The sequence below is a fragment of the Eriocheir sinensis genome, chromosome 11 (assembly GCF_024679095.1).
Source record: "Eriocheir sinensis breed Jianghai 21 chromosome 11, ASM2467909v1, whole genome shotgun sequence".
Taxonomy (NCBI): domain Eukaryota; kingdom Metazoa; phylum Arthropoda; class Malacostraca; order Decapoda; family Varunidae; genus Eriocheir; species Eriocheir sinensis.
Genome location: NC_066519.1, coordinates 5183094 through 5196519, shown reverse-complemented (window position 1 = coordinate 5196519; position 13426 = coordinate 5183094).

Genomic DNA, 13426 nt, shown 5'->3' with positions numbered 1-13426 from the left:
CACACACACAGTTATGTGAGGGTTGCCGGCGGCCCTTACAGTGAGCTTCGAAATGCTTGAGAGTATCGGCCGAAGACACGAGCATGAGGGACCTTTATAAATCACTCCACATGCACTATCTGTCAGCTGCCACGATACACGAACCGACCTGGGGATGAAGTACCTACTACTAACACAACCTCCACGCAAGCCTTATCTGACGTGGGTGTGTGTGACCTCCGAAATGCTTGAGAATATCGGCCTCAGACACTAACATCAGGGACCTTTGGAAACTGCTCCTCGTCTGTAACTAAGCGCTGTCCAGGCACCACCACACTACACTCTCAACCCTCTCCAACTATATCCTCCATCCCATACCTCCCTCAGCCTCACCATTCCACAGACATCCACACTCATCAACTTCCTACTACACTACCCCCTTCCCTTCGTTTTGGCCTTCAGTTCAGTAATGTATATTTACTTTTAATTCTAATATGTATTGCATAAGTTCTGAGCCTAACGTATGTAAAGTCGAGATCAGCTTCTTGTTGGTCAGGTCGCCGAGGGAAGCAATGAACCGAGTAACAAAAGAAAATAAATAAAAAAAAATGTAAAAAAATATATATATAACATGCACGAAATTGTCCGAAAAGAATGACTATAGAAATGGATAGATAGATTGAGAGAGAGAGATAAATAAATAGATAGATAGATAGACATAAATAAAAAGAGAAGAAAACAGGAAGGAAAAAGGTAAAAAGGAAGGAAGCAGGAATAAAAAAAAATGAATAAGGAAGAGAAAGGAAAATATAGATAACGATAATCAGGAAAGGTGAAAGAAGATGATAAGAGTATAAAATGGAGGAAAAGGTGAAGGAGGAACCGAAGAAAGAAGAAAATGAAGGACAGAAGGGGGAGAGGGATGAAACGAAGAGAGAGAAAAGGAGGAAGAAATGGAGGTAGAGAGGAAAGGAGGGTGGGAAATGAAAACAGCCTGAGGGAGAGAAGAGAGGAAGAAACAGGAGAAAGGGAGAGAGGGACAGCGGAATGGAGAGAATGTGCTAAGAAGGGGAAGAGGGAGGAAAGGGGGAGAGAGGGAGGAAAGAAGGGAGTGAGATAAAGAAGGGAGGGAGGAGGGAGAGGAGGAGGAGAGGAAAGGACACAAAGGAGAGAGAAAGGAAAGATAAAGAAAGGCAATAATGAGGAAAATGAGAGAGAGAGAGAGAGAGAGAGAGAGAGAGAGAGAGAGAGAGAGAGAGAGAGAGATAGAGAAATAGAGAGAGAGAGAGAGAGAGAGAGAGAGAGAGAGAGAGAGAGAGAGAGAGAGAGAGAGAGAGAGAGAGAGAGAGAGAGAGAGAGAGAGAGAGAGAGAGAGAGAGAGAGAGAGACCTCCAAACCAACATAAGAGATCTAACACACTCATATGTTATCCCGCACTCCCCAGACGTCATAGCCGCAGTGGAGACCTTTCGCAGTCCCTCCATTCCCGCCAACTTTGGGTATATTCAAGGGTACTCTAGATGGCACCGAAGAGACCGAGCCCACGGTACCTTCGGAGGCATCGCAGTATGCTTCCGCGACGGTCTTGCTGTGGAGGCCCTCGATGTCGACATGGAACGTCACCTCGAAATGGCATTCTTCAGGCTATGGACAAGACAACGCGACTCCATCCTGCTCTGTGTATGCTACCGGCCACAGTGGCAGGGGATCGACCCCATCCACTTCCTCCACATAAATCTCGACACCCTTCTGCTCCAGCATTCCTGCAAACATCTCATTGTGGTGGGAGACATGAATCAGCATTTGGTGGCAAGGCAATTCGAAGACCTTCTGACCATGTACGACCTCACGAACCACGTTGATTTCCCTATGCATGTCTCCGGTTCCTTCCTGGACCCAGTCATTACAGACCTGCCAGAGGAAGTGGTTACCTGTTATCCCTTAGGTATGGTTGGTTCCTCTGACCACTCTGCTGTGCTCACCACCATCAAGACCTCAATAGAACACGACGAGGCCACCGACCGTGTGAACTGGTTGTGGTCTCGGGGAGATTGGAACAGCCTGAAGGCAAATCTGGACTCCATCGTGTGGACGTAAATCCTCCACGGAGACGTCAACACTCAAGTGGAGAACTTAACAAACCTTCTGTCTCTGCAACAAGAATATGTGCCCAGCCAGTCATACTGATCAAAACCAAATGATCAGCCCTGGTTCGGCTATCAGTGCAGGATAGCTGCGGACATCAAGAGTAGGGCTTGGCTGCGTTACAAGTCCCATCCTTCTCAGCATGATAAAACCTTACACAGAGAAGCCCGCAAGAACATGAGCCGGGTGCAAAAACAGGCTATACAACGCTGGAAGGAAGCAATTAAGACCAAGCTCAGCGGCCAGTCTGTGGGTAGCAAGGAGTGGTGGAGTGGAGTGAAACAACAACAAGGCCTCTCAGCTGACAACGCCATCCCACCCCTCATCAAGCCAGATGGATCAGTGGCAATGCGCGACAAAGACAAGGCGGAGCTACTGGCAGCCCACTTCTCTTCCAAAATGTCAGTACCGGACCCCCTTCGCGCCCCCCCCGAAGCTGCCATCCCTCACCAGGGCCTCTCTGTAGAGTCTCACTGTCACCACAGAGGAGGTAAAAAATCTGCTGCTACAAACAGACCCCAAGAAAGCCCTAGGGCCTGACAACATCAACCCTCACCTGCTAAGAAGATGCGCTGGCCAGCTCGCCCTACCACTTACCACCATCTTCAATAACATCCTTTCCACCTCCAAGTGGCCCACACTTTGGAAGAAAGCAAGAGAGGTGGCCATATACAAGAAAAAAAGGCAAACAGGACCCACAGAACTACTGCCCAGTATCCCTCCTCTCCACTGTTGGGAAAATCTTGGAGCCCCTTATAACAACCAAGCTCACGGTCTTCCTCGATGTCCACCATCTCCTCAATTCCAAGCAATTCGGCTTCAGGCAGGGAAGATCTGCTGCAGACCTGCTGCTCCTTCACTCTGCTTCATGGAACCACTCGCTGGACAGGGGACTCGACACCTTCGTCGTGACTCTTGACATAGCCGGAGCCTTCGACAGGGGTTGGCACCAAGGCCTCATCGCCAAGCTGAAAAGCCTAGGTGTGCGAGGCGCCCTCCTGCAACTCATTAGGGACTACCTCCATGGCAGGGCATTACAGGTGGTGATTAACGGCCACACCTCAAGCCAGCACCCCATCAATGCAAGCGTGCCCCAGGCCAGCGTACTAGGGCCTCTGCTGTGGAATGCTTATTTCAGTGACATTTTCCAGCTCATCCCAGAGGCCCAGGCGTACGCTGATGACTGCACCCTTGCCTTCACCAGCGACAGACAGTACTGGCAAAGCACAGTTTGTCGTATTAACATGGCACTCGACAAAATTGTCGCCTGGAGCAGCCTCTGGCAAGTCACTCTGGCCCCTGACAAAACCCAAGCAATGGTTATATCCCGCAGGCGAGACATCAACAATCTAGCCGGGCCGGGGATACAACTGGAGGGGAAAACGTTACCCATTCAAGACTCCATCTCCATTCTCGGAGTGGAGTTCGACGCGGGACTCTCCTTCACTAACCATGCAAAGAAAATAACAAAAAATGCAGCATGGAAGCTCAGTTGTGTACGGCGCATCTCCCATTTACTTGACGCCAAAGGGGCTGAGGTGCTCTACAAGGCACAAGTACATCCCCTCATGGAATACTCCCCCCTCGCCTGGTCCTCCTGCCCTCCATCTTACCTTACAATGCTGGATCGTGTACAGCGCACAGGTCCTCAGCACGCGCGTGGCTCCCTGCAACTTCTCCAGGAGCGCAGGGATGTTTTAGGCCTGTGTGTAATGTTCAAGGCACACAACCTAAACACACCCCACCCGACAGCTTGTAGCAGCCACCGCTCAAGCAGTCGCGTGCTCTCTTCCAGTGAAAACAGAAAATGGGGCGTTGCAGTATAGACTCATTGTTCATTCTTATTGTGTCAATGTTTTCGTTCGTGCTCCCGTCTCGCTGTTTCTTGTGCGTCTAATTGTTTATCTCTTGTTACTTGTTTACCTTTGACTGTCCGTCCACGTTCTCTTGTTGTCCACCGTTACACATTGTTCCACACATACACCAACACTTAAATGTTAACCAACACAAACAACATTCACACAAACGCATACACAAACAAACACCTATCATATGTGTTGTCCTTGTCGTGATGAGCTCTGTAAGTTTTGTCCAATAAAGTAACCCTGGCGGATATGACTTTCTCTATCCGTGAACCGATTAGCACTTAGAACACTCGCTACCACCAACAATTGGTGACCCCGGAGTGTTGCTATGGTTCAAGGTGGCTTATAGCCGGTGCCGTTTTAAGGGCACTCTCTCCTAGAGTGGAGGACCTGGGCAGGGTAACTTGTCCATTCGTCCGCCCTCTCCTGGGGCAAAAATCCTCACCTCCATTCGGGGTTCGTGGGGCTGAGCACTCAGGTCGGGAGAAACATTACGCCATAGGCGTAGTTGCCACCTTCAGGGTTTTCCCCCGCCCTCCCTTAGGCGCCTTCTGCGCCTTCCCCAGGCACCCTCTGTGCCTCCTCCGGGCACCCTCTGTGCCTCCTCCAGGCACCCTCTGTGCCTCCCCCAGGCACCCTCTGTGCGCCTCTTCCAGGCACCCTCTGTGCGCCTCTTCCAGGTTCCCTCTGTGCGCCTCTTCTAGGCTCCCTCTGTGCGCCTCTTCCAGGCACCCTCTGTGCGCCTCTTCCAGGCTCCCTCTGTGCGCCTCTTCCAGGCTCCCTCTGTGCGCCTCTTCTAGGCTCCCTGTGTGCGCCTCCTCCAGGCATCTTCAGCGCCCTTCAGGTATCTTTTGTGCCCCATGGTGCTCCTCCCGGCGCTCACCCACCCACCCCCACCCCTCCTCCTCCCTGCTTTTCTGCTGGTCCGGCGACTGAGACACGCACACCGTGTGACACACTACACAGACTCAGTGAACACTCAAACACAGTGCGACACATTACTGAGACACAGTGCCACACACTCAGTGTACACGCCACACACAGACTCGGTGTACACGCCATACAGACTCAGTGTATACGCCGCCACACACCACACAGACTCAGAGAGACACGCAAACACAGTGTGACACCCCACTGGGATTACTAGCTGCCCCCTGGATTAACCACCGCCTCCTGGATCTACCACCGCCGTCTTGGATTATCCTACACTTGTGGATCCTTGTGTACAGTGCAGTGTGTCCAGCTACAGCTCAGTGCAGCACGTCCCCAGCAACAGTTAGTGTCACAGTGTTACCCACTAAGCGTACAGTGTTGTGTTACAGTGCCTTTTTGAACGCTGGTTCACTCCCCGAGCCACAGAGGCCCCTGGCACGTGCCAGCGCCTACAGTACACGCAGTTCGTTTTACTCTCACGGACTGCCGCGGCTCCTGGCACATGCTAGCGCCCCTAACTTTTCAACTCGCTGTGGCCCCGGCTCGCTGGCATCTAGCGCCTTCCCACGCAGTCGTTCGACGCACTCACGACTGCCGCGGCTCCTGGCATATGCTTGCGCCCCTCAATTCTCAACCGGCTGTGGTCCCTGGCACGCTGGCATCTAGCGCCTTACCACGCAGTCATTCGACGCCCTCACGGACTGCCGAGGCCCCTGACACGCTGGCAGCTGGTGCCTTTAATACACGCAGTCGTTCTACTCTCACCGACTGCCGAGGCCCCTGACACGCTGTCAGCTAGCGCCTTCACACGCAGTTCCCTCGACGCACTCTCTGACTGCCGTGGCCCCCGGCGCGTTTACGCCAGTGCCTTTCGCCCATCTCCACGCCGCTCGACTTCACCATACCTGACGACGACATGCAACTCTTCCTCTACTACGGCGGTGTCCTTCAGAGCACCACTCTTCTGCTCAGGACCCGTCTACGTGGTTCGCGATTCGGGAGTGCGGATTCAAGCCTTCCAGGATCTATTAAACAGCCAACCACTCAACTCACCGCAGCCCACCTCACGCAGCCCACCTTACGCAGCCCACCTCATGCAGCCCACCTCACGCTGCTCAACTCCTCGCTGCTCAACCCCTCGCTGCTCAACTCATCGCTGCTCAACACTCCAGCTCGACTCACCGTAGCTGTTGTCACCGCATTACTCACTCCAGCTCGACTCACCGTAGCTGTTGTCACTGCACTACTCACTCCAGCTCGACTCACCGTAGCTGTTGTCACTGCACTACTCACTCCAGCTCGACTCACCGTAGCTGTTGTCACTGCATTACTCACTCCAGCTCGACTCACCGTAGCTGTTGTCACCGCACTACTCACTCCAGCTCGACTAACCGTATCTGTTGTCACCGCACTACTCGCTCCAGCTCGACTTACTGTAGCTGTTGTCACTGCACTACTCACCTCAGCTCGACTCACCGTAGCTAAACACTACTCAACGCAACTCTACTCAGCGCAACTCACCGCGCAACACTACACACCGCAACGCATCAAAGTCTGCCACAGCGCCCCCGCACCTGGGAAGATTTCGTTCCTCCTTCCTCGTCACTGGGGGGAAGTACTTGTAGCAGCCACCGCTCAAGCAGTCGCGTGCTCTCTTCCAGTGAAAACAGAAAATGGGGCGTTGCAGTATAGACTCATTGTTCATTCTTATTGTGTCAATGTTTTCGTTCGTGCTCCCGTCTCGCTGTTTCTTGTGCGTCTAATTGTTTATCTCTTGTTACTTGTTTACCTTTGACTGTCCGTCCACGTTCTCTTGTTGTCCACCGTTACACATTGTTCCACACATACACCAACACTTAAATGTTAACCAACACAAACAACATTCACACAAACGCATACACAAACAAACACCTATCATATGTGTTGTCCTTGTCGTGATGAGCTCTGTAAGTTTTGTCCAATAAAGTAACCCTGGCGGATATGACTTTCTCTATCCGTGAACCGATTAGCACTTAGAACACTCGCTACCACCAACAAGCTCTCAAGCTCCCCGCGCCCCCAAGCCCCATACATTCCACCCGAGCAGCACCCCACACGCAGGAACAAGTGGCTGTACCCTTCTCTAGGACAGAACACCACTTCCGCTCCTTCCAGCCCCGTTACAGCCGCCTGTTGAACCAGCTTGTTCGCCACACCGACCTCCACCATCACGCGTCACTTCAAGACTTCAAGCGGGAGGTGAACAGCTGGCTTAGGACCTCTAGGCAGTAATTCAATGTATGTCTTGTCTTGTATATAGCTATAGATAGATGAAGCTTAAAACCTTCAACTTTAGCACAATATTTTGTAAACCCTGTTTAAATGAGAGAGAGAGAGAGATTTTACTCCTGTGTTCCTTTCTTTGGAGTAAACATCACCACCAGCACCAGCACCACCTCCACCGTCACGACCACCACCACCACCACGACGACCACCACCACCACCACCACCTTCACCACCACCACCATCACCACCACCTTCACCACCACCACCACCATCACCACCACCTTCACCACCACCACCACCTCCACCACCACCACCATCACCATCACCACCACCACCATCACCATCACCACCAATACCACCACCACCACCACGACCACGACCACCACCACCATCACCACCACCACCATCACTATCATCACCACAACCACCAAACCACCACTTGGTACCTCACCACCACCACAACCACCACATCAACCACAACCACCACTATCATCACCACCACCACCAAAATCACCATTACCATCACCACCATCACCAAAATCACCATCACCACCACCACTACCACCCCCACCATCACCACCACCACCACCACCACTTTCACCACCACCATCACCACCAACACTACCTCCACCACCACCATCACCATTACCATTAAGGCTAACAACACCATTACCACCATCATCTCCATCATCATCACCACCTCCATCACCACTGAACCCAAACACAATTATCACCACCACTGCGACCTTCTCCTTCTCCTCCTCGTTTTCTTCCTCCTCCTCCTCCTTGATAAGGTCCCCCACAAACGGTTTGATAAGGTCCCCCCAAAACGGTTTGATATGGTCCCCCACAAACGATTGCTCAGCAAACATTTGGCGCACGGTATCTCGGGTAACATTCACAGTTGGCTTGTGGACTGGCTCTCTGAGCGGAAACAGAGTAGTTCTAAGCGGTGTTTCATCTAACTGGCTCGATGTCAGAAGCGGCGTACCTCAATGATCAGTGCTTGGCCCCATGCTCTTCTTAATTTATGTTAATGATATCGATGATGGGCTCACTTGTAAAATAACAAAATTTGCGGATGTCACAAAAATCGCTAGTAAGGTAACTACGACACTCGACGAAGAAGCATTACAATCAGATCTCGATCGACTTGCACGTTGGGCCAATCAATGGCAAATTAAATTTAACGTTGACTAATGTAAAGTGTTACACATCGGAAACAATAACAATCGCGTTCAGTAAGTAATAAATGGCCAACAACTCTCTGCTGTAAGTAAAGAAAAAAATCTTGGAATCACTATATCAAGAGATTTAACGCCCAGTCAGCATTGTTCAGAGGAAGTTAAAACCGCAAACAAATTAGTTGGTTTCATCGGACGTGCCTTTAATAATAAATCGGAAAAAGTAATATCAAGACTGTATAATTCGCTTTTTCGACCCCATCTAGAGTACTGTGAACAGTTTTGATCTCCATATTACAGAAAAAACATAGAAAAGTTGGAATGGGTTCAACGGAGAATAACAAAAATAATTTCTAGATTAAGAAATTTGTCTTATGAACAAAAACTTAAAAAAGTAAATTCATTCAGCCTATCAATACGAAGAATGCGAGGCGATCTAATAGAAGTGTACTTTACAATTGATTGATCAAATAGAACAAGAAGAAATAAGAATTTCAAGATAAGTAGTAAAAGATTCTCGTCGTACGAAGCTAAACACTTCTTCTTCAATCGAGTCGTTAATGTTTGGCATTCTCTACCCTGTGATATTGTTGATAGTATTTCAGTTACGGCCTTCAAGAATAGATTAGATAAGTATTTTGATTCCAACCAGCAACTAAGATATTACTCATTGTCGTAATAACGTCAAGTTCTTTCGAATACTGGTGTCCTTGTCCGTTTTTTATCGCCGGTTAGTGGTAGCAGTAATGGTAGTTCTTTCCTCTTTCCTACATATTTCCATGCAGTTTTCCATGCTGCATGGTTCTTTCCTTTCCTGCCAGCTTTGGCTGGAAGGAGTGGGGGGAGTGAGGAGGAGCCTTCGAGTTTGCTGTCCTTCATCTTCTACCTTTGATTAGATAGTTAAGGCGGCCTTACACCTGACTATTCCTGGCCGGCAATACAGCCGCGACGATCTAGCGGCTAGACCTGCTGGGTGCTCTCGGGAACAAGTACCTTCACACGTGGGAGGAGTCGCCGGGAGCATCAAGACGTAAACTGCTGGTAAATGCATGGGCATGAATTCATCCCAGACACCCCAAAAGGCTACTACCATATCTTAAAACCACAATGAGTTTGGTCCATTAGCCTAATATTGTAGAAATACTTTAAGTAAATGAGTTTTATCATAAGCAGTATTGATTGATTGATTGATTGTTTATTTTTGCATTTAACAACAAAGGAGAAGGGAGGAACATGCCATCCTAACCCCAGGCATTACATATTGTGATTATATAATACACGAAAATAATCGTTCCTTACCTCCTTCGATAAAGAGATAAACATCCGGCAATGTTGCTGCCACTCTCTCAAAAGTTGTTTTGCGCAGACTCTGCCTCTTGTAGAGCTTATTTTGTGGGTCCCACAAGTGTCGATGCTGCCTCACTTCCTCTAGCAATGCCACCTCGGCCTCCCGGTTCCAAATCTTGTTATCTGCATCTGTCATTTCTTGTTTAATTGGCGCCGACATGTTGTTTACCCAGCCGCCAGTTGGCAATATAAGACGGACACGCTCAGCTGCTGAGAACTTGCCGCAAGAAGGGGTCCCAGACCCAGACCCAGACCAAATATGCTGCCGGCAGCACGTCGCGGCTGTATTGCCGACCAGGAATTGCCAGGTGTAAAGCCGCCTTTAGTGTAGCTTGTCACAAACAGCCTCGTAAGGACCATCAGGTCTGCTGTTCTTTGTTCTTCCTTTTTGTTCCTTAGTGTTCCTCCTCGTCCTCCTCCTCCTTCTCCTCCTCTTCCTCCTTCTCCTCCTCGTCCTTCTCCTCCTTTTCCTCCTCGTCCTCCTCCTCGTCCTCCTCCTAGCATCTATGTATATAAACACCGCCCCTCTGCTAATATTGTCTCCTCTTTCTTCCTCCTCCTCCTCCTCCTCCTCCTCCTCCTCTCCCATCATCACCATTACTATCACTACATCCTCTCCTACAACAAACACGACTTCAGCTACCTCCTCCTCCTCCTCGTCCACCTCCTCCTCCTCCTCCTCCTCCTCCTCCTCCCCCTCCTCCTTCTCTTCCTCCTCCTCCTCCCCCTTCACCTACATCAGCACCACGTCTTGTAACACCAAAGCAACCAATCGTGCACTGCTTTCCTCCTCCTCCTCCTCCTCCGCCTCCTCCGCCTCCTCCTCCTCTGGTACTCTATTCTGCTCTTTCTCCTCCTCCATTCCACTTCAAAACACCTCTATGTTCTCATCATCCCTCTCCACTCTTTATATCCCCCTCCTCCTCCTCCTCCTCCTCCTGTGATCTTTCTCCTCATTCAGATCCTATTCCTCCGTTTTTGTCTCCTTCTCCCTCTCCTTGTATTTCTGTTTATCATTCATCTCTTACTTCTCCATTTATTCCAAGCTCTTCCTCCTCCGCCTCCTCCTCCTCCTCCTCCTCCTCCTCCTCCTCCTCCTCCTCCTCCAACCTACCGAATTTCAAACTCTCCTCCCTACACCTTCACGTCATTATCTCTCCTCCCCCTTTTCCTTTTCTTTGTAGAACTCCTCCACCTCCTCCTCCACCTCCTACTCCACCTCCTACTCCACCTCCTCCCTCTCCTTCTCCTCCACGGTTCTTCTCTACCTACAATTCACATTTCTCTTATCAACCTCCTCCTCCTCGTGGAGGACACAGAGTTCTGGTGGAGGCAGAGAAGAACATAAGAACATAAGAACATAAGAACGCAGGAGTCTGCAAGAGGCCGGTAGGCCTGTATGAGGCAGCTCCTTTGACCCTAAGCTCCCGTGTATCTAACCCCACCTAATATCGCTGTCCATGAATTTATCTAGTCTATTTTTGAATGTGACAATTGTATTGGCACTCACCACATGACTGCTAAGCCTATTCCACTCATCCACCACCCTATTAGTAAACCAATTTTTGCCTATGTCCCTGTTGAATCTGAATTTATCCAGTTTAAACCCGTTACTTCGTGTCCTACCCGGTTCTCTTACCAACAAAACCTTATGAATGTCTCCCTTATTAAAGCCCTTCATCCATTTATAAACCTCGATCATGTCTCCACGCACCCTTCGCCTTTCTAGAGAATGCAAGTTTAACTGTTTGAGTCTTTCCTCGTATGGCAAGTTTCTCAACCCCTGAATCATCTTAGTCATCCTCCTCTGCACCGATTCTAACATTTTGATATCCATTCTATAGTAGGGTGACCAGAACTGAACCGCATAGTCAAGATGAGGTCTAACTAATGCTAAATATAGTTTGAGGAAGACTTCGGGGCTTCTGTTGCTTACGCTCCTTGAAATAAATCCCAGTACCCTATTAGCTCGATTTCTAGCTTGAATGCATTGTGCCCTTGGACGGAGATCAGAGCTCACTAAGACCCCTAAATCCCTCTCGCACCCAGACCTACTCATGAGAGTGTCATTTAAGCAATAGTTATGTGAGGGGTTGTTCCTACCTACACTCAGAATACTGCACTTCCCTACATTGAACTCCATCTGCCATTTATCCGCCCAGTCATATAATCTGTTGAGTTCACCTTGGAGAATACTAGCGTCCTGATCCGACTCAATTACTCTACCGATCTTGGTATCATCTGCAAATTTACTAACATCACTACTAATTCCTGTGTCTAAGTCATTGATATAAATAATAAACAAAAGTGGACCTAATACCGAACCTTGTGGGACCCCACTCGTAACACATCCCCAGAAGGTGGTTGACGGTGCGCTGGTGCGTGTCCTGCCGCACTTCCAGTTCTCAAAGAAAACTTTTTACCACCACACGAAACAGACGTATATAACGGAAATATATTTAGATTATTATTATATTGAAATTTAAATATTTATTATTCTGTGTCCAAGTCCTTCCATTTCACATTTTCATAACATCCAGAATATTCAACCACACCGCACAGTCACCACCGCCACCAGCCCTGTACAAAAATTTAACTTCATTTCATCTCTCGACGTCCGACGTCACCGTTACGGGAGGACGAAACGGCGCCCGTTTACAAATTCCCTCTCTCTTTGTTGGTATGTGGCGCCCACTCTTGAACAGGCCAGGTTGCGTTGGGATAGGTTAAGTAAGGTTAAGAAATATTAAATCTTAAAATAAATGATAATTTTGAGTGGGAATCACAATGGGAATATTTTCCAGAACACCCGCGGTTAGTTTGAGGGGTAGAGCCGAGCGCCTTTACTCGGGGGCCTCGTGCCGGCAGTGAACAGGAATATTCAAGCCGCTTCCCACCATCGCCGCTCCTACAGGGAGGTTCGTGACGCCATCAACGTCGACGGCCACCGTCAAAAAGGGCCAGTGGGAGCCCCGCCTTATCATCTGATCTTAACCCTTTCTTCCCTCCCCCCTTCGACTATTTTTTTTCATCCCACTCTTTGCCTAGGGAGAACACACACACACACACACAAACACACACACACACACACACACACACACACACACACACACACACACACACCACACACACACACACACACACACATACACACACGTAGTTTAAAAGGGTCGGAAGCGGCACACACACACACACACACACACACACACACACACACACACACACACACACACACACACACACACACGTAGTTTAAAAGGCTCAGAAGCGACACACACACACACACACACACACACACACACACACACACACACACACACACACACACACACACACACGTAGTTTAAAACGGTCGGAAGCGGTGTTTTTTCAAGATGAAGTGGCTGTGTTTTATTGCACACACGAGGGAGGGAGGAGGAGGGCGAGGGAGAGAAAGATGAAATAATGGATAGAAGTAAGCAAGAAGAAAAGGAAGGGAGAGAGAGGGAGAGAGAGAAGGAGAGGCGGATGGAAGGAGGGAGGGAGGGACGGAACGAGGAAAGGAGGAGGAAAGGAGGAAAAGGAGGAGGAGATAGCATGAAGGGAGAGAAGTAAGCCATGAATAAGTAGGTAATAAAGGATAAAGACAGAGATAAGGAAGAACGGAGAGGAGGAAGAGATGGAGGAAAAAAGAAAGAGACAAGTAAGAAACGGAATTAAGGGGGAGAG